The sequence below is a fragment of the Lynx rufus genome, unplaced genomic scaffold (genome assembly GCF_022079265.1).
Source record: "Lynx rufus isolate CCGP_SWC_20201006 ecotype Redwood Valley unplaced genomic scaffold, mLynRuf1.p SCAF_14, whole genome shotgun sequence".
Taxonomy (NCBI): Eukaryota; Metazoa; Chordata; class Mammalia; order Carnivora; family Felidae; genus Lynx; species Lynx rufus.
In genome coordinates, this window is record NW_025814828.1 from 35,731,892 (window position 1) to 35,758,049 (window position 26,158).

Here is a 26,158-nt window from a genome sequence, read left to right on the forward strand (position 1 = left end):
ACTACAGGAAGCAGCTACCATTCCCAGGCTGCAGGGGGTGGGGGAAGGATGGAATTATTAGAACCTACAAGCTTGGAGGAGGAGCCCATGGGGCTGGGACCCAGACCCCTGAGGAGCGATTCCTGTTCAGCCAGTGCTGGTGTCTCTGGTGCAGGGGGCACCATGAAGCTGGTTCTGAGTGTCAGAAAAACTGCAAACTGACTTAAACTGTTGCTGCAGGAAGGAACCCCTGCTGGAGCGAAGAAGCATTGCTGGGAGGCTGCTCACAGCAGTAGGAAGATAATAAGCAATGTGATCCTTCTTTCCCCAGCCTTCCAGGTTCCCTCTATTGCCCTCCGTGGGTAGAGTCTAACAAGGGATAGCTGGCCGAATTACTATGGTTTGAAGAGTCTCAACACCAGTGATGCAAAGCTGAGTACGGAAAGGTTGGGTTTAGAGTTGAGAGACAATGACATAATAACAGGCAATGTTGGTAGTAGAAGCAAAGTTAAACCCAGATCTCTATCCTCAGCAAAGCAACTGCTGCTCTCCCCAACTCTAGCTGAATACTAAGGTGTATTCTCTGGAGAGTAGAGGGTCTCTGGACTGGGGGACATTAAGCACTGTTGAGGGTGGGATCCAGTATTGAAAATAGGGATTAAACAAAGGCTTACTGAACCTCTGGACCTCAGCCCTCTTCTCCCAAATGACCTTCACTAAAAGTTAGATATATATTCTCCAGACGGGATTGGAAGCTTCTCTGAGAATTTGACAGCCCAAGACAAAAGACATAAATATCCTGGTATCAGTATAAGGGTCTAGCTAGATGATAGTGAAATTTATAATCGATGGCCCCCACCAAGCTCTCTTCCAATCAGGCTTTTCAGTTATAATCTTATTTTTTAAAGGATTTTCTTTCTTTCTTTTAAATATTTATTTATTTTTGAGAGAGAGAGTGGGAGGGGCAGAGAGAGAGGGAGACAGAAGATCCAAGCAGGCTCCGTGCTGTCAGCACAGAGCCCAGTGCAGGGCTTAAACTCATGAACCACGAGATCATGACCTGAGCCAAAGTTGGACACTTAACTGACTGAGCCACTCAGGCGCCCCTCAGTTATAATCTTAAATGTGAGCAAGATATCCTGGTACTACCACACATCTTGGGAAACTCTCTAAGGTACAAGACAGAGGCCAAACATTGAGGGGGAAAAAGAACCTGGAGGAAACAGAGACTATGCTGAGAGATATCATTTTTGATATTTAATATTTTCTGAAAAATAAGATACTACAACCAAATAAAAAGGAAACCAATCTAAAGGAAACATTTAGAGAATAGGAAAGAACTCTTGGTAATTAAAAATAAGGTAGCAGAAATGAAAAACTCAATAGGAGGACTGGTAGCTAAAGTTGAGGAAATCTCTTAGCATGTGAAGCAAAAAGACAAAGAGATGGAAAATAGGAGATAAAAGATAATAAGAGCACCGCGTCGGGCAAGAAGGTCAACATATGAATGAGTTCCAGAATAAGAACACATGGAAAATGGAAAGGCAGAAATCATTGAAGAAATAATTCAAGAAAATTTCTCCGACTTGAAGGATATCAGTTTCCAGACTGAAAGGGCTCACTGTGTGTCAAGCACAAAGGCTAAGTAAAAAACACAACTATATCAAGGCACATGGTCATGAAATTTTAGAATACAAGGGACAAAGAAAAGATCCTAATAAGCTGCAGGAAAAAATTTGTTAAACCAGGCTGGAGCCGACCTCAGGAATCTTTGTTGGAGCCTCAATGTGCTGCCCAAGTACTCTGGCAATAATCATAGGCAACTAAAATAAATAGCTATCATTTATCAAGCACTTTACACATGCAATCTCTCTTAATTTTATAAAGATCCAACAAATCAGATGATCCTATCCCAGTTTTACAGATGAGGAAATTGGAGCTCTAGAAGGTATGTGATTTGGATAAGTTTAACACAACTATTAAGAGTTAACAACAGGGGCACTTGGGTGGTTCAGTCAGTTGAGCATCTGACTTCAGCTCAGGTCATCATCTCGAGGTTCATGAGTTTGAGCCCTGCATCAGACTCACTGCTGTCAGCGCAGAACCTGCTTTGGATCCTCTGTTCCCCACCCCACCCCACCACCACCACCACATCTGCCCCTCCCCTGCTCATGCTCTCTCACAAAAATAAACATTTTTTAAAAAGAGTTAATAATAATAATAGCTTAACATATATTAAATGCTTACTATGTGCCAGACTCCATGCTGTAAATTGGTGGCCTATCAGCAGCCACATCCCTTACCTGCTAACAGAATCCCAACTTTGTTCAGATATCTGTTCCTCGGGAAAAGGGACCACATCTTCAGCATGATGGTCCAAGCCAATCAAGATGATCTTATTCCCCTTTGTTGGTGATTGAATTAAAGGCAGTTTTCTGAGCCAGCTCTGGCCAAAGATATGGAAAGGGAAGTCAGTGAGAAGTTTCCGTGAAATGTTTTTTCATTTTAAGAAAGACACAAAAGAGGGGCACCTGGGTGGGTCAGTCATTTAAGCATCTGACTTCAGCTCAGGTCATGATCTCGCAGTCCGTGGGTTTGAGCCCCGTATCAGGCTCTGTGCTGACAGCTCAGAGCCTGGAGCCTGTTTCGGATTCTGTGTGTGTCTCTCTCTCTACCCCTCCCCCACTCACTCTCTCTCTCCCTCTCCCCCCCCTTTCTCAAAAATAAGGAAACATTTTTTTTAAAAAACACATAAAAGAAAAAGATGACTCTCTTCTGCTACTGTGTATTGTAGTGTTTGGATATGATGCCTGAACCTATGGCAGCCATCTTATGACCATGAGAGGAGACAGCCTAGGAAGGCCTCCAAGCTGAGGCTGGAAGAACATAAAGATGGAAAGAATGTAGGCCGTTGATGAGCTAACCAATCATGAAACTTCTCTCCTTTTGGACTTCTTGTTACATGAGATAATAAATTTTCCTTATTATTTCAGGAAAAAAAATTAGTTACATAGGGTCATGTGCCAGAATGGGTCTGAACTTCTCAACAGCAGCACTTGGCACCTAGAAGGCAATGGAATGAGCAATGCCTTCAGAATGCCAAAGAAAATAATTTCTGACCTACAATTCTATACCTGAAAAACAATCAGTGAATGTGAGGGTAAAGATATTTTCAGATATGCAAAGTCTCAATAAATTACTTCCCATGCACCCCATTCGCAGAAGCTACTGGAGCTGCTCCATAAAAACAATGGATAGAACCAAGAAAGAGAGGGGTGACTGGGTGTCTCAGTCAGTTGAGCGTCCAACTCTAGATTTTGGCTCAGATCATGATCTCACCTTTATGGGGTTGAGCCCTACATCGGGCTCTGTGCTAAGCATGGAGCCTGCTTACAATTCTCTCTCTCTCCCTCTGCCCATCTCCCCCACTGATGCTTTCTCTCTTTCTCTCTCTCTCTCTCTCAAAGGAAGGAAGGAAGGAAGGAAGGAAGGAAGGAAGGAAGGAAGGAAGAAAAGAAAAAGAACCAAGAAAGAGAAACCTATGGGAACCAAGAATGTAATGAGAGAGAGGGACAGGATTATCAAAGATGATAGTAAAAGGAAACTTCAAGGCAGCAGCTGAGCCCCAGGAGTAAAAAGCGACCAATATAGAGTGGAATAGATCAGATCTATCCAGGAAAGACTTCTTCAAGAGGATGAAATTGATGGAGTACTTGATGAATTTCAGCATATTGAAAGGAGATTTAGACAATGAGGGAAGATTGGGGAATGAATTCATTATAAGTGGATAGGAAACAACACAAGTGAGAAAAACAGACAGCTATTAATTACAGGAAAATGAAAAAGTTGAGCAAGCAAAGAAAAGTAATCAATGGGCTGGGGCACCTGGGTGGCTCAGTCACTTGAGTGTCCAACTCTTGATTTCAGGTCATGTCCCAGGGTCATGGGATCGAGCCCCATGTCGGGCTCTGTGCTGAGCATGGAGCCTGCTTAAGATTCTCTCTCTCTCAAAGACAGATACCATATGTTTTCACTCTTATGTGGATCCTGAGAAACTTAACAGAAACCCATGGGGGAGGGGAAGGAAAAAAAAAAAGAGGTTAGAGTGGGAGAGAGCCAAAGCATAAGAGACTCTTAAAAACTGAGAACAAACTGAGGGTTGATGGGGAGGGTGGGAGGGAGGGAAGGGTGGGTGATGGGTATTGAGGAGGGCACCTTTTGGGATGAGCACTGGGTGTTGTATGGAAACCAATTTGGCAATAAATTTCATATATTCAAAATAAAATAAATAAATAAATAAATAAATAAATAAATAAATAAAGTATCCTTTTCCAAAAAAAAAAGATTCTCTCTCTCTTTCCCTGTGCCCCTCCCCCACTTGTGCTCATGTGCACCTGCGTGCTCTCTCTCTCTCTCAAAAAAAAAAAAGAAAAAAAGTAATTGTGGAGTACTACATAGCTTAGCCAGGAATTACATTTACATAATCATAATAATATAAAGAATGAATATTGGTTTAGCCCAATTATGATATATCTCTATTGGGAAGCTTGGGAAATGGAAAGTGTGGCTATATGTGGTGACCAAGGAGGGGGAATCCATGCAAGAGCAAAAAACCTTCATTTTTCAAATTGAGACATAGGTAGATAATGCCTATACCACACAAAGCAAGAGTTATCATTATAAATGTGTTATTTAGTGATGTGAAGGGAAATACCAAAAGAAACAGCTAAAAAGGAAGCAAATGGTTGCCTTTGGGGAATGGAAAATGGAGGTGATGGGGTGTGGAAGACTGTTTTTTTTCATTATTAGCCTTGTAGAACTGATTGATTGTCTAGGAGTTTGGATAACTTTAGTAAAAATTAAAAATATATTTAAGACATAAAAACCAAAAAAATGTTTTTCATAAAAAGAGCCAACCACTAACTCCAAGGCAAATACAAGTTATTTAAGAAAATAAAAAACACTAAATGTGCTCAGCCGTGAATACTAGTTACATAATTTGCCTTCCAGATTCATCCAACCTCCTCTACCTGCCCTGTGCCCTGGAAGCAGACCTCTATGGACTCCACCAACAGGCCCCCATGCCCTCTGGCTTCCAGGTGAGTTCTTCCCCTGGGAAGCTTCAGCAGGAGATCAGAGGGAGGAAAGAAGTTGAGTCGAGGGTATGTGGTTCCCTGTCTGTCTTCCTAGCATGATTGTCTCATGCTAGGGCTGCCTGCATGCCCTCAAAATGTTTACATTTGCTATCAGGTGGCTCTCTCTATACACTTCTAGATCTCCAGGTCCTTTGCGCCCAGGTGTGGTAACAGAACCCCTACAGTTCTAACAGCCCTATTCCTGTGGTTTTCCTGTACCCTGCCCACACTTTTACAAATGGTCCCTTATTAATTCTTCTCCAATTACCCTATTTGAGTGTGCCATCTATTTTTTGCTGGGACCCTGACTGATACATACAACCATGATAATATAAATAATGAATGTTGACTTAATCAGAAACTCATGATATATTGGGAGGTAAGGAGGGGAAATATGTGAATATTTGAAGAAGGTACACAAAAGGGAGCTAAGTCCTCATTTTCCATACGAAGAAAATATATAGATATATAATATATATAGATATACAAAAATATATATAAATATATATAATATATATAAAATATATATGATCTAAATATATATAAAGAATATATTGTTACTTAGAAATATGGAAGTAAGTCCCATAGGAAATAACAAAACGGAGTCGAGGAAATGAAGATACTTCTGATTTGTAATTTGACTACCTGAGGAATAGATTCTAAAACTGTGTTTGTTGGGCTGTGGTTCAAGACTCATTAGTAGGTCTTTGAAATTGATTTGGTATCAGTCAATTATCTTATTAATTAGAAGAGAGTAGAAATTATCAACGTTTATCACAAGTAGTGAGAGTAAATATTATTTTGTTAAATGGCTTGGTTTTATATTCTTGTGCATGCGTGTGTGTGTATATTCCCGTGTGTGTGTGTGTGTGCACGTGCGCAATATCAAATGTATTTCTTATTGTGGTTTGAGCTCAGAAAAGCTTGAAAGTCACTATTCTAAAAGATGGATTGGTGGCTGAAGACAGGGCAGAGAAGTAAATATCTTAACCAAGTGGAGTTAAAGGGTCATGTTATTCCCTGTGGATGCAGTCACATTTCAAATGGCTGACAGGAATAATAATTCACTGCCTTTGTGTGAGGCCCTGCCAGGTTAACAGTCCCACATGTAGCTCTTATTATATTCGCCTTGTGCATTATAATGTTCTTGGCTCAGCAGCTAATAAAGAAATAAATCCAGAACCTCTCTGGTGGGATGATATATTGCTTTATCATGGAAGCCACTACCGACAAAAAAGATATATAATTGTTCAGGATGGGGGAGGGGCACCATAATAAGGTTAAGAAGCAAGAATAAAAATTACAATACAGTAGGAAATAGGATGGACACCCGACTTGTTTCCAATGAACCAATACTTAAACTACAAGCCAGGTGATTCCAGGCTTAACCTAACAGAATTCCTAGAATGTAAAACCAAAAACACCATCTCATAGGCATGAGGTCCAGACTGGTGAAATAAATTGAAAAAGTGTGCTATTTTCAAATTTGCATAAAGATACCATTTTATCGGGGCGCCTGGGTGGCGCAGTCGGTTAAGCGTCCGACTTCAGCCAGGTCACGATCTCGCGGTCTGTGAGTTCGAGCCCCGCGTCAGGCTCTGGGCTGATGGCTCAGAGCCTGGAGCCTGTTTCCGATTCTGTGTCTCCCTCTCTCTCTGCCCCTCCCCCGTTCATGCTCTGTCTCTCTCTGTCCCAAAAATAAATAAACGTTGAAAAAAAAAAAATTAAAAAAAAAAATAAAAAAAGATACCATTTTATCATATACAGTTGGAACTCTATATAGTTCTGGAATTCCAACTATATTTATTCTATGAATTATGTAATTATATGAGTATCTACACTGAAAGGAAGGTGAGGAACTAAACCACAGTTTTCCCACCAACTTGCATAAAGTGAATGACAGGTGCCAGTGAAAAACCAATAATTCCCATGAAGCCTTCAGAATTCTAAACACAAATGGCAAGTGCAACAGTTTTTAATCATGAGAATAAACCCTTAAAGTACATTTTTGATTGTAACAACTAGTTGTGAATGGATCATCAATTAAAAGTTGGCCCTTGGGAAGGGAAGGAAAAATAAGATAAAAACAGAGAGGGAGGCAAACCATCAGAGACTCTTAAATACAGAGAACGGACTGAGGGTTTCTGGAGGGCAGATGAGTAGGGGGATGGGTTCAATGGGTAATAGGCATTAAGGAGGGCGCTCTTCGGGATGAGCACTGGGTATCCTATGTAAGAGATGCATCACTGGGTTCTACTCCTGAAGCCTGTAGAGTTATTTAACTTGAATTTAAATTAAAAAAAAAAAAAGAAGTTGGCCCTTACACAATGGGATATTCAGGTCTCGTGACAGTGTGAGGGTGAAAGGGAGTCTGAGGGGTTGTCCCCAGAGCTCTGGTCTCAGGAAAATGTTGCCACTCCTCTTGAGAGTTCAGAAGCAGCAAGGAAGTTGTGCTCACCAATGTCATCACATCCTTTTTCTTCAGAGGGCAATATGAACAGAAAGGGTTGACTGACGTGAAGGCTGCTTCTCTGCCTCTTGTGCTCTCACATCCAGTGGTGCTGCACCATGCCTGTGTGCTCACCTCTGAGCCAGGCACCACAAAGAGCCAAGAGAAGGAGGAGATGGGGCTCCACTCTCATGGAGTTTTCAGTCTTGTTAGGTATCAGTGAAACAACCAGACCATGATGTCAGGTGGCATCTGATAAGGACATTAATTGTGTGAATTAAGAAATAAGTTCAGGGGCGCCTCAGTGGCTCGGTGGGTTAAGTGTCCGACTCTTGATTTCGACTCAGATCACGATCGCACGGTTCGTGAGATTGAGCCCCGTGTCAGGCTCTGCAATGGCAGTGCAGAGCCTGCTTGGGATTCTCTCTCTCCCTCTCTCTCTGCCCCTCCCCTGCTCACTCTCTAAGTCTTTCTCTGTCAAAATAAAGAAATAAACATTTTAAACAGAGAGAGAGAGAAATAAGTTCAGCTAGAGAGATCTGTGTCCCTGGCACCATTGTGTAACATGTTTGGGGCAGTCCTGCCACCTTTGAGGGGCTGTGGAATAGGGCGAGGCTCTCATTCCTACAGCGCATTGGGACAGGCCTCACCAAATGAACACAAGGGCCGACGTGCACTTTTGTGCTCATTGCCAAATCCCACCAGCCTTAAGAGCTGATCTGTTCAGGATCTCAAAATCCCAAATTCCTGCCTGTCTTGAGCTACCACTTATCTCCTGATAAGCTATGGAAGGTTGGGTTACGAGAAGTAGGGATCAGGAAAACCAAGTCTCACAGTCCCCACCAGGCCTATCTTGTGTCTGAAGCACCCACACAGTGATGGTGGGAATACACAACCACAAGGCAGACGCATCAGGCAGGTTCTTTGTTGCAAACAACATCCATTCTGATAGGTTAAACAAAAAGGAATATATTGAGGCATAGTAAGAGGGGGCTCACAGAATCACTAGGGTGGTGAGAGAATCAGGCCTGTAAGCCTGAACTGTGCTGTCAGACTGCTCCCACTGCTGGGCGAGAGCTCTGTAGCTTACAGGGCTGGTGCTGGGCATGGGATGCTCCCCCTAGGCTCTCTGCCACCACTGCCCCGGAGGCTGGAAGTCTCTTCTTCAGGCTCTGCTGCCCTCACTAGAATGGATTCTGTGCCATCCCTCCGCCTTCACTGTCTTCCAAAGCAAACGCTCATGGGAGCATCATTGCATACCCACACCATAGCTGCAAGTATATCTGAGAAACTAAGTGTTTGCCTTCTGCCTTGGGAGGCAGGATGTCCAAAATCATCCTAACACAGGTAGGGTGGGCAGAGGCACCAGGCAGCCAAACAGCATGGAAAAAGTGTTCGTTTGTTAAATGAGCCTGAGGCAGGACGTCACACATTGTTCCTAGGCCCATGTTGTTGACCTCTCTACACACCACCTCAGTGACATTTGAAATCAGGCATTTCCCATCCGTTGGGACCCAGTGACTCTCTTCTTGATCTTCCAAGGTCATAGGATGGTTGTGCGGGTGGGATAACCCAAGGCAGCAGCGATGGCAGCAGGCAGCAGGAGCTAAAAAGGGACACGTGGCTTAGGAAGTGCCCCCGACACACGCACCACACCAGTGATGTTCTGTGCTGACGTCAGTCACTGAGGAAAATCCTGGATCACGGTTCAGATGCTCGTTTTCCTGATAAAACCACACACTAAAACAGGACTTCGGTTTCTTCTTCAAAGCTGGAACATAAGGTCTCAGCGAGGATCATCGGCTGTATTAGTTTCCTGTGGCTGTTGTAACAAATGACCACAGACTTGATGGCTTAAAACAACACACATTTATTCTCTCACGGTTTTGGTCTGAAATCAGTATTAGTGGGCCAAAGTCAAGATGTGGGCAGGGCCATGCTCCCTCCAGAGGCTCTAGGGGAAGAATCCTTTCCTGTCTCCTCCAGCGTCTGTGGCTGCTGGTGTTTCTTCCTTGGCTTGTGGCCACATCACTACAGTTTCTACCTCTGTTTTCACATTACCTTCTGTGTGTGTAGAATCTCCCTCTGCCCCTCCCTCTTATAAGGATAAATGCAATTGCATTTAGGGCCCACCTACCTAATTTAGGACAGTCTCTTCATCTCAAGATCCTTAACTTAATCACAGCTATAAAGACCCTTTTTCAAAATAAGGTAACATTCACAAGTTCTGGGGATTAGGACCTGATATCTTTGGAGAAGATTATCCAGGTTACTATAGTGGTAGTTGAGAGCTGTAGAAGATAGGACTAGAAGAATCAGGCAAGACAGGGGTTAATAAATTAAGTGCACTATTGTTAGGAATGTAAATTAGTGCAGCCACTATGGAAAGCAGTATAAAGGTTTCTCAAAAAATTAAAAATAGAGCTACCTTGGGGCGCCTGGGTGGCTCAGTCAGTTGGGCATCCAACTTTTGATTTCAGCTTGGGTCATGATCTCAAGTTCATGAGATCAAGCCCTGTGTTGGACTCTGCGCTGATAGCACAGAGCCTGCTTGGGATTATCTCTCTCCCTCTCTCTTTGCCCCTACCCTGCTTGTGCTCACTCTCTCTAAATATTAATAAATAAATACGAAAAAAATAGAACTACCTTATGATCCAGCAATTCCACTTCTGGGTATTTATCCAAAGAAAATGAAAACACTAATTTGAAAAGATATATGCCTATATGTGTATTGCAGCATCATTTATAATAGCCAAGATATGGAAGCAACCTAAATGTCCACCATAGATAAATGGATTAAGAAGATGTGGACACATACATGCACACACACACACACACCGAATATTACTCAGCCATGAAAAGGGATGAGATCTTGCCATTTGCAATAGCATGGATGGACCTAGAGGGTCCATAATATGCTAACGAAATAAGTCAGACAGAGAAAGACAAATACCATATGATTTCACTCATATGGGAATCTAAAAAACAAAACAAACAAGGAAACAAACAAATAAACAAAAAAACAGAGACAGACTCATAAATACAGAGAACAAACTGGTGGTTGTTAGAGGGGAGAGAGGTAGGGGGTTGGAAAATAAATGCAGGGGACTAAAAGGTACAAACTTCTGGTTATAAAATAAATAAGTCATGGAGATGAAAAGTACAGCATAGGCAATGTAATCAAGATTGTAACCGTTTTGTATGGTAACAGATGACAACTAGACTTGCTGTAATGTATATAATTGTCAAACCATCATGTTATACATCTGAACCTAATATTGTATGCCAACTGTACTTCGATTAATTTTTTTAAAGAAGCTAAAAAATTATTATGTTGTCAGCTCCTTTCCTAAATCCCCTCAGCCAACCTTTAGCATCCTCAGAGTTTGGCAAAACCAAATGAACCCTGCCTCTAGACTTAGTTCTTTAGTGTGATTAATCCCTTTGACATGAAGTTGGCTTCAAAGGCAGCACAAGTAAAACCGTTTGGAAAGTAAAACAAAGGTCGTTAAGAACATCTCTTGAGAAGTATAGACACAAACCAAGGTTCGGTGTCTCATATTTGTTCAGTACTGACTTTAGACAACTGATTTTTGCTGGCTCAGCTATGGCTAACTACAAGCTAGCACCAAGGGTTTGTCTAGGATGCTGGGATGGAGTCTGCCATCCCCAGTGGTGTGACCTTGGGCAAGCTCTTCAGCTCTCTGTGCCTATTTTTCTCATCTCTAAAATAAGGATAATAATAATAATACCTCATAGAGTCGTTATAAGCTTGAAATGAGCTAGTGTATATAAAGAATATGTTGCATACAGTAAGCATTGAACAAATGTTAGCCTTTGTTGCTTTTGTAATGGTTTTTATTACAGTTTCCGTGCTATTTTATCTAATTTTTTAATGAAAATATAGTATCTGGGGCACCTCGGTGGCTCAGTTGGTTAAGTGTCTGACTCTTGATCTCGGCTCAGATCATGATCTCATGGTTTCATGAGTTCGAGCCCCACCTGGGCTCTGTGCTGACAGTGCAGAGCCTGCTTGAGATTCTCCCTCTCTTTCTGCCCCTCCCAATTCACACACACTCTCTCTCTGTCTCTCTCAAAATAAACATTATATATATATATATATATATATATATATATATATATATATATAGTATCTATGAGCCAAACCATATAAAAGGGGATTTTAAAACCATATGAAATGAGTTTACCAGGGCATATCTACAAAAGTAGAGATTTAAACATTAAAGTTTATTGAACTGAATGAAAGGAAAATAAAAGCCCAAAGTTATGGCCTCAAATATATTAAGTGATATTTTTTCTGTGTCATAATGTCTCAAATACAATGGCAAGAATTCTTCTCCATATGAAAGGCTTTTACAGACCTCAATATGTAGAGTCTATCTCCTGGGCTAAAAATACCTTCTTTCATAATTTTTTCAACATACACATTTTCATGCAGGACAGTAGGAACAGCTTTATTAGCAACATTTATCAGTTAAATAGGAAGCTGTCCCAAATATCGTGGACTGCACATTTCACCCTAATCAAGTGGAATCTACAAGCAGATATTTAACTTATATTTCTGTTTATATATTCCCAAGAGTTTTTATTTGTTTAATAGAGCCCACAGTGTGGCTGGTAATTGGAAATGTTGACTGAACCAGGTTGCCTTGTACAAAATGGAAGACTTATGAAATTTTATCCTAACTGTGAGTCGCAAAAGCCCTTTTAAACAAATTAATGGCCACTGATGGAAATAATCAGGGACTATGAACAAAATCTCAATCATTTCATTAATTTCTCCCCTATTCTTATCCTACTATAGTGTTACTGTTTTAAAAATTCAGTACAAGACTTTATATTTAATATTATTTTTGTTGATTGCTGGTATATTCTGACACATTTAAAAAATTGCAACATAGCAAAAATTTCATTAAACTGTGATTAGCATGATCAATACAAAACATAGAACATATCAGTAGGATTTCTACTCTCCAGTGTTTACAAAAGCAGCTTAGTAAGTTGAGAGACTGTGCATGGAGACACTATTTTAATATATTTTTGTCTTTGTTGTGGTCTCTTAAAACATGATTTATAAAATATTATTTTCTAGTGAGCTCAAATTTGTGAATGGAAGGAGTTAGGATCCCACTAACATCAGGTAACAGATGTATCTAATTTTAACTACAGAGGATTTAGAAAAGCAAAGTTGGGCTCTTTTCAAGCTAATATTTCCGGGTAGACATTTGGAGGGTTTGTTTTTTCCCTTTAACTTAAAAGAAAAAAGGCTTTGATGCCTGGTAGAGTAAGAAATCTCTGAGTGGTGTTTATTATCTTGGAAGAGTTTTGCCTTTTAAAAGATTTAATGTGAGTTTAAATACACATTCTTGTCAAGCCTGGAGAGCTGGTGACTGGCAACCATTACATATTGGTGATTGTTTTTCAGTTGCATTTATATGTTTATATTCTTCTAAATGTTAGTTCTCAGATATTCTATGTTCTTTTTTTTTTATATCTTAGTTTGGATTCTCCAGAAGCTGGCTGTGGGGCAAGGGTTTAAGAGCAAATAGTTTATTTGGGAGATAAAGGAAAACATTGGTAGGGGAGTTAGTCCATGAAGGGAGGTCATAAAATGGTGGATTATCCAGCAAGAAACAACTCTGGACCACTGGGGCCTAATCCCATCGTAGAACTCTGGGAAAAGGTATAGAACATGACCCTCAGAGTCTTCCGACATTGGGAGTGAGGGAGCCGGGGTATTTATACACTAACAAGCCATAGCCTTTGGTTGAGGGTTGCTCAAGAGACTGTCAAATCCTTGGCACTTTGGCACTTCCAGGCTGCCGTACTGTGGACCAAACCCTTGGCAGATTCAGGTAGTTGGAGTACACGGAAGTGGGGGCCTGAGGGTGTAGGGTAGAGCACCAAGAGCATCTTGTACAGGTTACCACAGAGCATCTCTGTGGTGAATGAATTGTTGCATATAAAGAATTTATTCATATTTAGTTAGTTTTTAAAGTTTATTTATTATTTTGAGAGAGACAAAGTGAAAGTGGGAAAGAGGCAGAGAATGAGGGAGAGAGAGAATCCCAAGCAGGCTCTGCACCGCCAGTGCAGAGCCCTGTGCGGGGCTTGAACCCACGAACCCATGAGATCATGACCTGAGCCATAGTCGGACGCTTAACTGACTGAGCCACCCAGGCACCCTGTTGCATATAAAGAATTTAGAATAATGCCTATCAGAGAGTAAGGATTCAAGGTTAGTTCAGGTGTTTTGATAACATTTACTTTCTTTTTTTTTTTTCCTTTTAATATGTCATGAACCATCCTTTCTTGTTGTTTGAGGACTTCTCTTTCTCTGTCTGCACTTTATTTTTATTTTTGGCTTAGACAACAGAAATTTATTTTCTCATAGTTCTCAGAGGCTGGAAGTCTGAGATCAAGGTGTTGATAGGGTTGATTCCGTCTGTGGACCAAGACAGAAAGGATTTCTTCTAAGCCTCTCTCCTTGACTTGTATGTGGCCATCTTGTCCTGTGTCTGTTCATATCATCTTCCCTGTGTACACGTCTGTTGTCTAAATTTCTTTTTATTTTTTATAAAGACACCAGTCATATTGCATTTGCACCCACCCTAATGAACTCATTTTAATTTAATTATTTCTTTTTTTTTTTTTTTAATTTTTTTTTTCAACGTTTATTTATTTTTGGGACAGAGAGAGACAGAGCATGAACGGGCAAGGGGCAGAGAGAGAGGGAGACACAGAATCGGAAACAGGCTCCAGGCTCTGAGCCATCAGCCCAGAGCCCGACACGGGGCTCGAACCCACGGACCGCGAGATCGTGACCTGGCTGAAGTCGGACGCCCAACCGACTGCGCCACCCAGGGGCCCCTAATTTAATTATTTCTTTAAAGAGTCTATCTCCAGGGGCACCTGGGTGACTCAGTTGGTTAAGCATCTGACTTCGGCTCAGGTCATGATCTCATGGTTCGTGGGTTCGACCCCATGTCAGGCTCTGTGTTGACAGCTTGGAGCCTGGAGCTACTTCGGATTCTGTGTCTCCCTCTCTCTCTGCTCCTCCCTCCATTTGAACTCTGTCTCTCTCTCAAAAATAAATAAGCAGTTTAAAAAAAAAGAGTCTATCTCCAAATAAGGTTACATTTTGAGATACTAGGGGTTAGAGCTTCAACACATGAATTTGAGGGGGACACATATATATACATATGTATATATATATATATATGCATATATATATAACTTTATTATATATTGTTATATATATATAACAATATTGTATATATATATATATAACTTTACTTTCTAAGAGTTATTGTTTATATATGAATGACTTGATCCACTATTATTATATATATATATATATATATGCACAATAACTCTTAGAAAGTAAAGTTACGAATCCGTGTTTAAAAAAAGAAAAAATGTTCTTACCACCCAATTATCTGCTTAGAGTCCCCTGATCACAATAGTGGTGACCTGTGCATAAGAATTGGGGTTCCCTCCAGAGTCATTGGCCTCCTCACAACCCTTGAAGTGATCCCCTCACCTTAGGCCAGATGAAGTTTGTGGTCAGGGCTCCTAGCCCTACCCATGTACAAAGGAAAGACCCAGGGATGAATACAGTTCCACTTGGATGGTGGGATTATGGGTGACATTTGCTGTCTTTATCACTTCCTCAGATATTTATTGACTATCAGGTACGGGCAATGCCCTGGTGAGGTCAGTGGGAAGAAAACAGGGTCCCTTCTGTCATAACAGAGGTTATAGCCAAGGAGACAAGCAATGTGCTCATCATGGCAACAGCAATGCAGTCTGGTCCAGGGTTACTTGCTATCCCAGGCTTGGTGTAGAGCCCAGTCAACAGTACAGATTTGCTCTTCCCCCATGGGGATTATCTCTGCCCATCAGTGGTATTCCTGTGACCTGAACCAGAGCATACTGTGGAGACTGTCTGCTCTTCCCAGATGCCTTTGGATCTCTTACCCTGTCTGTGAGCCCATCTGCAGCATTTGCTACTGGAGCCACTTTTCCCAGATACAGGTGCAGAGGGCCAGAAGGGCCCAGGACTTTACTCCTGCCCCCTACCCCCACTCCCCCATAGGCCTAGCCAGGGTGGGATGAATGATGGTACAGGGGTATAATAGTCCAGAGGAGGGATAAACTTGAAGGAGTATTTACAGTCGATTCTCTAATTCATAGATCCCATATTTGCAAATTTTCTGATGCACTAAAATTTATTTGTAACCCCCAAGTCCACGTGTATGGTAGTTCCACATTCATTCATGGACATGCGCAGAATGAGGCAACACTCTGCCTCTTTTTTCAGCTTTTATACTGTAAACAAGTGTTCTTTTCACAGTCTATTTAGTACTCTGTTTTTCTCACTTTTGTGATTTTGTTGGTGATTTTGCTGCTTAAAATGACCCCTGTAGGGGTGCCTGGGTGGCTCAGTTGGTTAAGCATCCAACTTCAGCTCGGATCATGATCTCATGGTTTGTGAGTTCAAGCCCCACATCGGGCTCTGTGCTGAAGCTCGGAGCCTGGAGCCTGCTTCTGATTCTGTGCCTCCCTCTATCTCTGTCCCTTCTCTGCTTGCACTCTCTCTCTCTCAAAATTAAACAAACATTAAAAAAATGACCCCTAAGCATAGTGCTAAAGTGCCGTCTACTCTTCCTAAGCACAAAAAGGCTGTGATGTGCCTTATGGAGAAAAGATGAGTGTTACAGAAGCTTTGTTCAGGCATGAACTATAGTGCCATGAGTTCAATGTTAATGAATCAATTAATGATTGATGGCACACATTAAACAAGGTCTTTAAACACATAAAATAAGGTTGTGCGTTGAACAGTTGCCAACATGTGACCAGAGACTTACAGGAACCTAAACCTCGTATTTCACCTGGGAACAATGATTCAGTGTTCGCTAACTCAGTGTTCATGGTGACTTTATAGAGAGAATGAGAATCCACTGTACACTTCAGACTCCCCTGTGTGTTTAGGCTGAGGCTGGCTTCTCCCCATTATCTCTTTAGCATCTCCCACTCCTTTGCCAGTTTCTCTTGGGAGCACTTCCTTAATAAATGACTTGCACAAGAATTGGCATCTCAGGGTCTACTTCTGGGGAACAAGGCCTGACACAGAAGGGCAGCACACTTATCCCTTTGCTCCTAGTGCAGTTCCTTAGCCCCTGGGAAGACTGGTTTCCACTTCTCCCCAGACACCAGCTCTGTGTAATGCCATGTAATGGGAAGGCATCATGGTCAAGCCACAAAATAAGGGCTTGTTATGTGTCCATCTAGTCTAAAGTGTCATGCAAAGCCACTTTGCCTGAAAACATCCACCCCTGCAGCACAACAACCAGGAATGTCTTTTTACCCCTCCCTCTGTTCAGCTCCTTTTTCCTGCTGACTCTTATTCAATGGTTTTCTTCATTTTAGCTCCATGGTGGGTTAGATACCACTTCTCTGGATCCTGCTAATGCCTTATGCATATCCTTGTGCATATGCATTGTCCTTGTCTCAACTGTGCCATAATTATTTATTTGGGTCTGCCTCCTTTAATAGATTGTGTGAACCTTGACAGTAGGGACCATACAATATTAATCTATGCACCTCCAGTGTGGCTGGCCCAGAGTACAGACAGAAGGAAGCAAGAGAAGGAGGGAGGAAGAAAGAGAAGGAGCTGTAATGGTTTCCATCTACCTAGAAGCAGGCACAAATACGGGATAAAACATACAAGAAATTTATTAATGAAAACACCCGTGAGAGAAAATGCATGCAGGAGATAGAAGAGACATGGGGGGAGGGGGCCTGGGTGGCTCAGTCAGTTAAGCATCTGACTCTTGGTTTCGGCTCAGGTCATGATCTCACAGTTTGTGGGATCGAGCCTTGCGTTGGGCTCTGTGCCGACAGCATGGATCCTGCTTGGGATTTTCTCTCTCCCTCTGTCTCTCTCTGCCCCTTCCCCACTCATGTTCTCCCTCTCAAAATAAATAAATAAGCATTAAAAAAAGAAAAGAAAAGACTGGGAAGCCTAGCATTCCTCACTGCAGGCCTGACCAGTGAAGGAGAAAGGAGAAAAGAAGGAAGTTCAGGTAGAAGCATCTTAGAGACTGCAGTTCAATCTAAGGAGGGTTTGACAATGCCAAAGGGGAGTCCTTGAGCCAAAGTACCTGTCAGAGGGGTTCCCGTGTTTCTCAGGAACAGGCGTGCCTTAGTCACTCGCTGGGAGCAGCCGGTGGGAAGCGTGGCCTGTGGGAAGCATGGCCTCTGTACCAACGTGGTGACAGATTTCAGAGGCTGCAGCCAATGCCCATGGTCGGTTACACTTCTGCAGTCGGAGAGAGATCTGAGAGGTGAATTCTCTTGAGGAAGGTGAGGAGAGAGGACATACTCAATCGGAATCTCCAGGGAAGGGTCCTGGGAATGTTATTTTTAAAAGGCCTCTGATGATTCTAAAGTGTAACCATGCAGCAGAAATAACCACAGCCTCCTGAGGGCTAATCTTACAAACCCAGACTGAAAATGCACCAACAAACCTTTATAGCTGGTCATCACAGGCCTGCATTCTAGTCCCACACTTGTGATTTACTTGATGGCTTTTTTGTACAGTTCTCTAATCTCCCTCTACAGTGCTCACATTAGGAAATGAACTCCAAAGAGATCCTCAAAGAGAAAACTCATCAGACCCCCAAACTCAATCCTTCCATCTGAGTGATAAAACTGTGCTTACTTAACTAGGAGAAATGCCACTAACTTCCATCAAAGCATAATTTGTACCCCTATTGTTCTAGGCATTTCTCTATGTATGTTGGCACAGTTCCCAGCTGGCCTTTCAGGATCACCCAGGATGCTGGATGACAGTTTCGGAGACCAGTTAGAGCAAAGAAGATTTAATTCACTTAGTGCACAGTAAGAATCCACAGATGCAGACGTTTTGATCGTACCAGTTCTTGCAAGTTCCAGAGCTCTCCAAGGAGGCCACGGTTTCTTGACATTTGTATTTCCAGTCTTGTTCACTCCTTGACATACAGTAGATACTTAAAAATTTTTTTGCTGGTATCTGAGAACTTAGGGCCCCTAACCCAATACAATGTTGCCTTCCAGGATGTAGGATATATATACAATATATTGTAACAATATATATAACATATGTACTAATAATATATATCACATAAAATTTACCATCTTAAGCATTTGTAAGTGTATTGTTGTGCAAACTCCAGAACTGTTTTCACCTGCAAATCTGAAACCCTGTAGCCATTAAACATTTATTCACCATGACTCCCTCCCCCCAGCCCCTGGCAACCATTCCATTTAACGTCTCTATAAATTCGACTAATCTAGATGCCTTGCGTAGGTGGAATCATGCAGTATTTGTCTGTATGTATATAAATACATATGTATCAGATACATACACACACAGAGGTGGTTTATTTTAAGAAATTGGTCACCCAGCTGTGGGGGCTGGCAAGTTTAGAATCTGCTACCGGGCTGGAAATTCAGGTAAGAGTTGATGTTGCAATCTTGAGTCCAAATTCCACAGGGCAGGCCAGGCAGGGTTTCTATGTTGCAGTTGCGAGAATTTCCCCTTCTTCAGAGGAAGTCTTTTCTCTTAAAGCCTTCAACTCTTTGAATGAGGCCCACCCAGATTGTGGAGGGTAATCTGTTTCACTCAGTGTCTACTGACTTAAATATTAATCACATCTAAAAAAGTATCTTCACAGTAACATCTAGACTAGTTTGACTGAACAACAAGGTACCATAGCCTAGCCAAATTGACCCATCAAATTAACCATCACAGCATATAAAAAGATTATAGGGATTTTTTTATTCACTTTTCACCCAAGTGGAATCACAATTTTCTGTGCAACTTGCTTATTATCTTACAATAATATATCATATCATTATTAATAAAATAATAATATCTCATACTTATCAGATCAATCATTGTAGATCTTATTACTTTAAAAAGTTGCATAATATTCAACCATCTGTCCTTTTGAGGGGATTGTTTCCAGTTATGACCACTGCAAAAAACATCTTTACACATGCATACTTATATATTGGTACATTTATTTCTGGAGGCTATAATCCCAAAATTGTGTGGCTGTGCCAAAGAAGAGGCGCATCTTTGATTTTAATAGATCCTACTAAATTACTTTCATAATATGCTATACCAATTCTCCCTCTAGCCAGTAATTAAAGCAAGTACACATTTCCATACATCATTGTCAAAATTAGTTCTAAATTTGGCCTGACGGGTGAAAAATGGTATCCTGTTATTATTGTGTGTGTGTGTGTGCTTAAAATCTCTAATTGTGATAGGGGTGCCCAGGTGGCTCAGTCGGTTAAGTGTCCAACTCTTGATGTTGGCTCGGGTCATGGTCTCCCAGTTTCATTCATGAGATCGAGCCCCATGTCAGGCTGTGCTGACAGCATGAAGCCTACTTCAGATTCTCTCTCTCCCTCTCTCTCTCTGCCCCTTCCCCATTTGCACTTGCTCAAAATAAATGAAATAAACTTTTTAAAAAATGTGACTGTGGTAAAATATATATATTGTAACAATATATACAACGTATCTAATAATAATATATATCACATAAAATTTACCGTCTTAAGCATTTGTAAGTGTATTGTTGTGCAGTCAAACTCCAGAACTGTTTTCACCTGCAAATCTGAAACCCTGTAGCCATTAAACATTTATTCACCATGACTCCCTCCCCCCAGCCCGGGGCAACCGTTTCATTTTCTGTCTCTATGAATTTGACTAATCTAGATGCCTTGTGCAGGTGGAATCATGCAGTATTTGTCTTTTTTTGTGACTGGCTTATTTCACTTCAACATAATGTCTTGAAGATTGATCCATATTGTAGAATGACTCAGAATTCCCCTCCTTTTTAAGGCTGAATAATATTCCATTGCATTTATCTACGACACTTCATTCATCTGTCTATGGACACTTGGGTTGCTTCCATCTTTTAGCTATTTTGAAGAATGATGCCATGAACATAGGTGTGCAACTATCTCTTTGAAACCCTGCTTTCAGTTCTTTTGGGTATATCCCCAGAGGTGAAATGCTGGATCATAGGGTAGTTCTATTTTTAACTTTTTGAGGAACTTCCATATTATTTTCCACGGTGGCTGCACTAATTTACATTCCCACCAGCAGTGCAGGAGAGTTCCGAATCTTCCACATCCTCACCAACACTTGTTCTTTTCTATGCCTTTGGTAGTAGCCACTGTCCTCCTCCAGTTTTAACTTTTACTTTTATATATAAACATATATATTTACTTAGATATTTATAATTATGTATTTATATATTTACACTTTCTTTTCTATGAATTTCCTCTTAGTAATTTATTTTTATTTTTTTTAACTTATTATTATTTTTTTTTTTTGAGAGAGAGAGAGACAGAGACAGAGTGCAAGCTGGGGAGGTGCAGAGAAAGAGGGAGACACAGAATCCGAAGCGGGCTCCAGACTCTGAGCTGTCAGCACAGAGCCCAATGCAGGGCTTGAACCCACAAATGGTGAGATCATTACCTGAGCTGAAGTCGGATGCTCAACCGACTGAGCCACCCAGGCGCCACTCCTCTTTGTAGTTTATAATCTTCACCTTTTTTTCAGTTGGGTTGTTTGTCTTTTTTTTTTTCTTATTTTTTTTAATGTTTATTTTTGAGAAGGGGGAGGGGAGGGGCAGAAAAAGGGAGACACAGAATCCAGAGCAGGCTCCAGGCTCTGAGCTGTCAGCACAGAGCCCGACACGGGGCTCCAACTCACGAACCATGAAATCATGACCTGAGCCAAAGTCAGACACTTAACTGACTGAGCGACCCAGGCGCCCCTGTTTGTCTTTTTTTGATCAACATATAGAAAGCCCTAAAATGTATGTATTCTGGAAGCCCTGTGTTGGGTTGAAATCTGAAATTGCCATTCTTTCTTTCTTTTTTTTTTTTGGCCATAAACAGTTGATTATGAGCAATTTCATGTAGTTTAAACTGAATATTATGTATATGAATCCTTTGTCTGCAATTTGTTGCAATGATTTTCTCATAGCTTTTATCCTTTGACTTTGTATGGTGTCTTCTACCCCTGGAAAATTTTAATCGTCTCTTTTATCAAATTTGTTTCATTTCCTTTATGTCTTCTGAGTTTCTTGTATTATTTAAGGTCTCCCTACCTGGATATCATATAAATATCCTCCTAAATTTACTCCTAGAATGTTTTTATTATTTTACCTTTGCATCTTTAATCCATCTGTAATTAAAGAAATAGGGGGTCTAACTTCATATTTTCCCTGTAAGAAGCAATTATTCTACCACTTATTAAATAATCCATCAGCGAATTGAAGTGCCACCTTTATTATACACTGTATTAAGTTCCCATAAAATCTATGTCTTTCTTCTCTATTCCATTGCATTGATCTATTTGTCTATTCCCGTGCCAATTCTCTACTCTTTTGATTACACTCGCTTTATAGCAAGTTTTAATACCCATTAGGGCAAGACACCAGTGGGGTATTACTGGTCTTGTTTCTCAAAGTTTTATTAGCAGTGATCACAGAATTGCTGAGCTATTGTTCCTCACAGAAATATACAGATACCCCTCGTTAACAGTTAAATCACTTACGCGTCTTAATATTTCTCTCAGCTCATGAAGCCAGTTGGGTTCAAGTTCCCCTTGGGAGGTCCGTACCCAGAGCTTCAGCAATTAGCTGGGAGGATGGAGCGGAGATGGAGGAAGAAGCAAGTCTCTTCAGAAGCCCTCAGTGTAGAGCTAAGATCGCTCATAATTGTCCCCCACTGTCCTCAGGATGGACCTGTCAGGTAGATGGGGTAGTAAAGGAAAGCGGCAGAGCAGCAGAAACAAATTACCTGCTTCAGACTCTCAGGAATGGCCTTCTTCTTAACAAATATTTAAATGATCCCAAAATAGGGGCGCCTGGATGGCTCAGTCGGTTAAGCGTCTAACTCTTGATTTCTGCTCAGGTCATGATCTCGCGTTTGTGAGTTCAAGCCCCGCATCAGACTCTGTGCTGATGGTGCAGAGCCTGCTTGGGATTCTGTCTTCTTCTCTCTCTGCCTCTCCCCTGCTTGCTCGCTCTCTCTCTCTCTCTCTCGCACAAAATAAATTTTTAAAAAATAAAACTTTAAAAAAAAAATTAAAAAAAAAAAATAAATAAAAAATAAAACTTTAAACGACTCCCAAATATAAATAACTCCTCTACTTGTCATTCCACAATATCGCTTATTAAATGAAACATGTGGAAGCTCCTACGTGGCGATGGGATCTCAGCAAGCGATGAAGGCACGCTGAAAGCCAGGTAGGTTTGTGCCGACTAGCCGGCATCCCCAAGTGCCTACTTCTACAGGATGCCAGACCACCATGGAAATGAATCAAACCACCGTGCCAGTTAACTCAGGTCTCCACACAAATTCCTGACATAACTAAGGAAACGTACCCAGTCCCACTCCCCCTGAAGTGAGGCCTACCCTGGGCAGAAATCTGAAAATCTTGGTGGCCTCGCCCTAGCTCTAGCTGTCATTTCTGTGCCACGTGTCTGCAACTTGTTCCATGCTTCTATTATCCGTATCACTCAAAGTCACTGGTCATAATTAGCCTCCAATGTTTTTTGAAATCGTGTTATAAAATTGTAAATGTAATCCATGAACTTGGTTTTTATAGTAAATATGTACAAAGTACATATAGTAAATAGTAAAAATGTACAAAGGGCATAAAAATGGAAATACAGAGGGGCGCCTGGGTGGCTTGGTGAGTTTAAGCATCTGACTCTTGGTCTTGGCTCAAGTCATGGTCTCATGGTTCTTGAGCTCAAGCCCCGCTTCGGGCTCCTGGCACTGACAGCACGGCAGAGGCTGCTTGGGATTCTCTCTCTCTCTCTCTCTCTCTCTCTCAAAATAAATAAACTTTACAAAATGTAAATATATAGAGAAAATGGATTTAGAAAGTCTCTCGTCAAGGCACTTCAGCGGCTCAGTTGATGAAGCATCTGACTCCTAATCTCGGCTTGGGTCATGATCTCACAGTTCATAAGATTGAGCCCCGTGTCAGGCTCTGCAGTGACAGCGTGGAGCCTGCTTGGGATTCTCTCTCTCCCTGTCTCTCTGCCCCTCTCCTGCTTGCTCACATGTGTTCTCTTTCTCTCTCAAAATAAATAAACTTAAAAAAAAAAAACAAAGTCTGTCATTCTTTCTCATGCTCCCCTTACCTTTTTTCATTTGTTACTTGCATGGAGAGAAACTTCCTGCAAATGAACCAAGAATCCAGTCTTCTTAGATTTCTCCTTATAAATTAGTGCCCTGATTTATTAAATTGCATTGGTTAAATTTCATAGAGAGGAAAAGCATTCTACTTCAGCAGATCCCACATTGCAGGCTAGGGATAAAGAAGGACTGAGCTGGCTAGAGGAAAGAGAGCTGAGGTCAGACGGGTATGGGGTGTGGAGAGAGCTCAAGTGGGGACACCAGGGAGGCTGACAGGCTAAATGAAGTCCTCACAAACACCGGGGAAGTGCGTCCTGACTTCTGGCAGCCATGGGGAACCTGAGGGAATCAGGAGGGTATGACCCTGTGCACTGGCCACCAGTAGCGGGAGGAGTGGAGGGTCTAGCAGCCCACTTGCAGAGGCAGCTAGTTGTTCGGGACACGAGGGACAAGAAACAGGACTGGCCAGATGGGTGCAGGAAGCTAGTGAGGCTGGGGCCTGGAGCAGGTTACTTCCTTACTTGACAACACTGCCTTGTGTGGACGCTGGAGGAAAAACAGGGAGAAGACTCAAGAGCCCCAGGCAGACTAGGACAGTTCAGGCTGCCCCACTCCTCAGGGAGGAAGACCGACACGACCCCCCAACTTTCACCCCTACTCTCAGGAGTACTGGTGGAAACCACCTTGGACAAAACTGCAGCAGACTATTTCCGAAGTCAGATGGTGTGTCAGATGGCTTCCTTTTGCCCTTCCAGATCCACTCCACCCTTTTCCACCTACTCTGTGCCCCTGCAAGCCGAAGTCCATGGACTCCACCAATGGGCTCCTACGTCCTCTGTCTTCCAGTTGCCTTTGGCCACCACTGAGAGATGGGAGGCTGGGAGGAGAGAGATCAGGGTATTTGTTTCCCTCGAATGCCTTCTTTCTGGGTCCCTGAGGGCTACCTGGTTTCATCCCTGAGCCAAAAGCCATCACTCCTGTCAAGAGGCCCTCTTCACAGAATTCTCTTGTGAGGTTCCAGTAACTGCTCCCTCCTTCTGCTCCTTCTGTCCTGTGGTTTCCCTACACCCTGATATGCCTTTGTAAATAGTCTATTAAACTCGTCTCAATTTACCCAATCTGAGGGTGCCATCTGTTTCCTGCCTGGGCCTGGAATGATGCAGATGGCTTGTCTGACAGGGCCTATTGAGGGAGAGTCCAAGGACTCCTTATTGCTCCAGGCAGAGGTGGGGCAGCCTGCAGATAGCTGGAGGTTACTACAGACACCTGGAATGAAGCCAGGAACTTGAGCTCTTCGGAGGCACGGACGGTGTCTTAGTGTCTTTGCAGCCCCAATATTAGGGCAGGGCCTGTCCTTTAGTAGGGGACCCTCTAAAAACAGGTTTCCTCCGTTCCTTCAGTTCAGGAATACTTTTCTGTGTCGGTAGGGTCCCCTTCTCAAATGATGATGTCCCTAAGAGGTTGCACTTTGAATGATTTTCTGCTAAGATCAAAACAATCAGTGAATCCTTGAGCAGAAATGAGATGCCAACACTCATAGGAGAACAGGCCCCAGGAAGGGGCTGAGCGAATGAGAATCTGGAAAAGCACTGGAGGAAGAATATGCCCTAATAGGGAGAAACGGAGGGCTCCACAGGCCTCCTCTCCCATTCTGCAACTTTGTTCAAGGCCAAAATTCTGGGCCAGGAGGAGGTGCTGATCCAGCTTAAGAAAAGAAGAGAAGCAAGAGTTCTCACCACTGTGCAGGGGGCTTTCCATCTCTTACCAGGTGGCAGGTTTAGGCCACTTACCTGCACGCTTTGCAACATAGAAATATTCTAATCATTGCTAGAAGATAATGTATATGTGGCCTTTTATCATTTGTTTGAAAGCCAGTGTACAACATGATCACAACTGTCGATATGGTATGTCTTGATAAAGATTGGAACACGCATGAAAATATTAAGGTTATAGAATCATTTTCCCTCTTTTAGCTTTTTGAATTATAGCTGATGTACACAAATTTCATACATTTAGCATATACATCATGATGGCGTTGAATATATGCATATACCTATAGTACCATCACCGTAACCAATACTAAACGTATCCACCACCTTCAAAAATTTCCCTGTGTTCTTTTGTGATGTTTTCTGGTTTGGGTGGTTTTTTCTGGTGAGAATACTTAACAGGAGATCTATCCTCTTAACAAATTTAATTTTAGGTGCTATGTTGTTACAGTAGTTTTCTAGAACTTACTCATCTTGCATTTGGCATAGTTTTTTATCCGAAAATGGTTAAGCTCATAAAATTATTCTTATAACAAATAAAAATGGAGGAAAAACCACAAAGCAAGTATTTATATGAAATTAGA

At 41.9% G+C, this 26,158-nt stretch overlaps 1 long non-coding RNA gene across 1 annotated transcript in view; it reads left to right on the plus strand.

The window, feature by feature from the left end:
* The window catches only part of LOC124509688 (uncharacterized), a 111,600-nt gene extending 106,466 nt beyond the window's left edge, over nt 1–5,134 (plus strand). The window contains exon 3 of the long non-coding RNA XR_006961483.1: nt 4,990–5,134. This is a non-coding gene — a long non-coding RNA (uncharacterized LOC124509688). The remainder of the gene's footprint in view (nt 1–4,989) is intronic.
* The last annotated feature ends 21,024 nt before the right edge of the window (nt 5,135–26,158 follow it).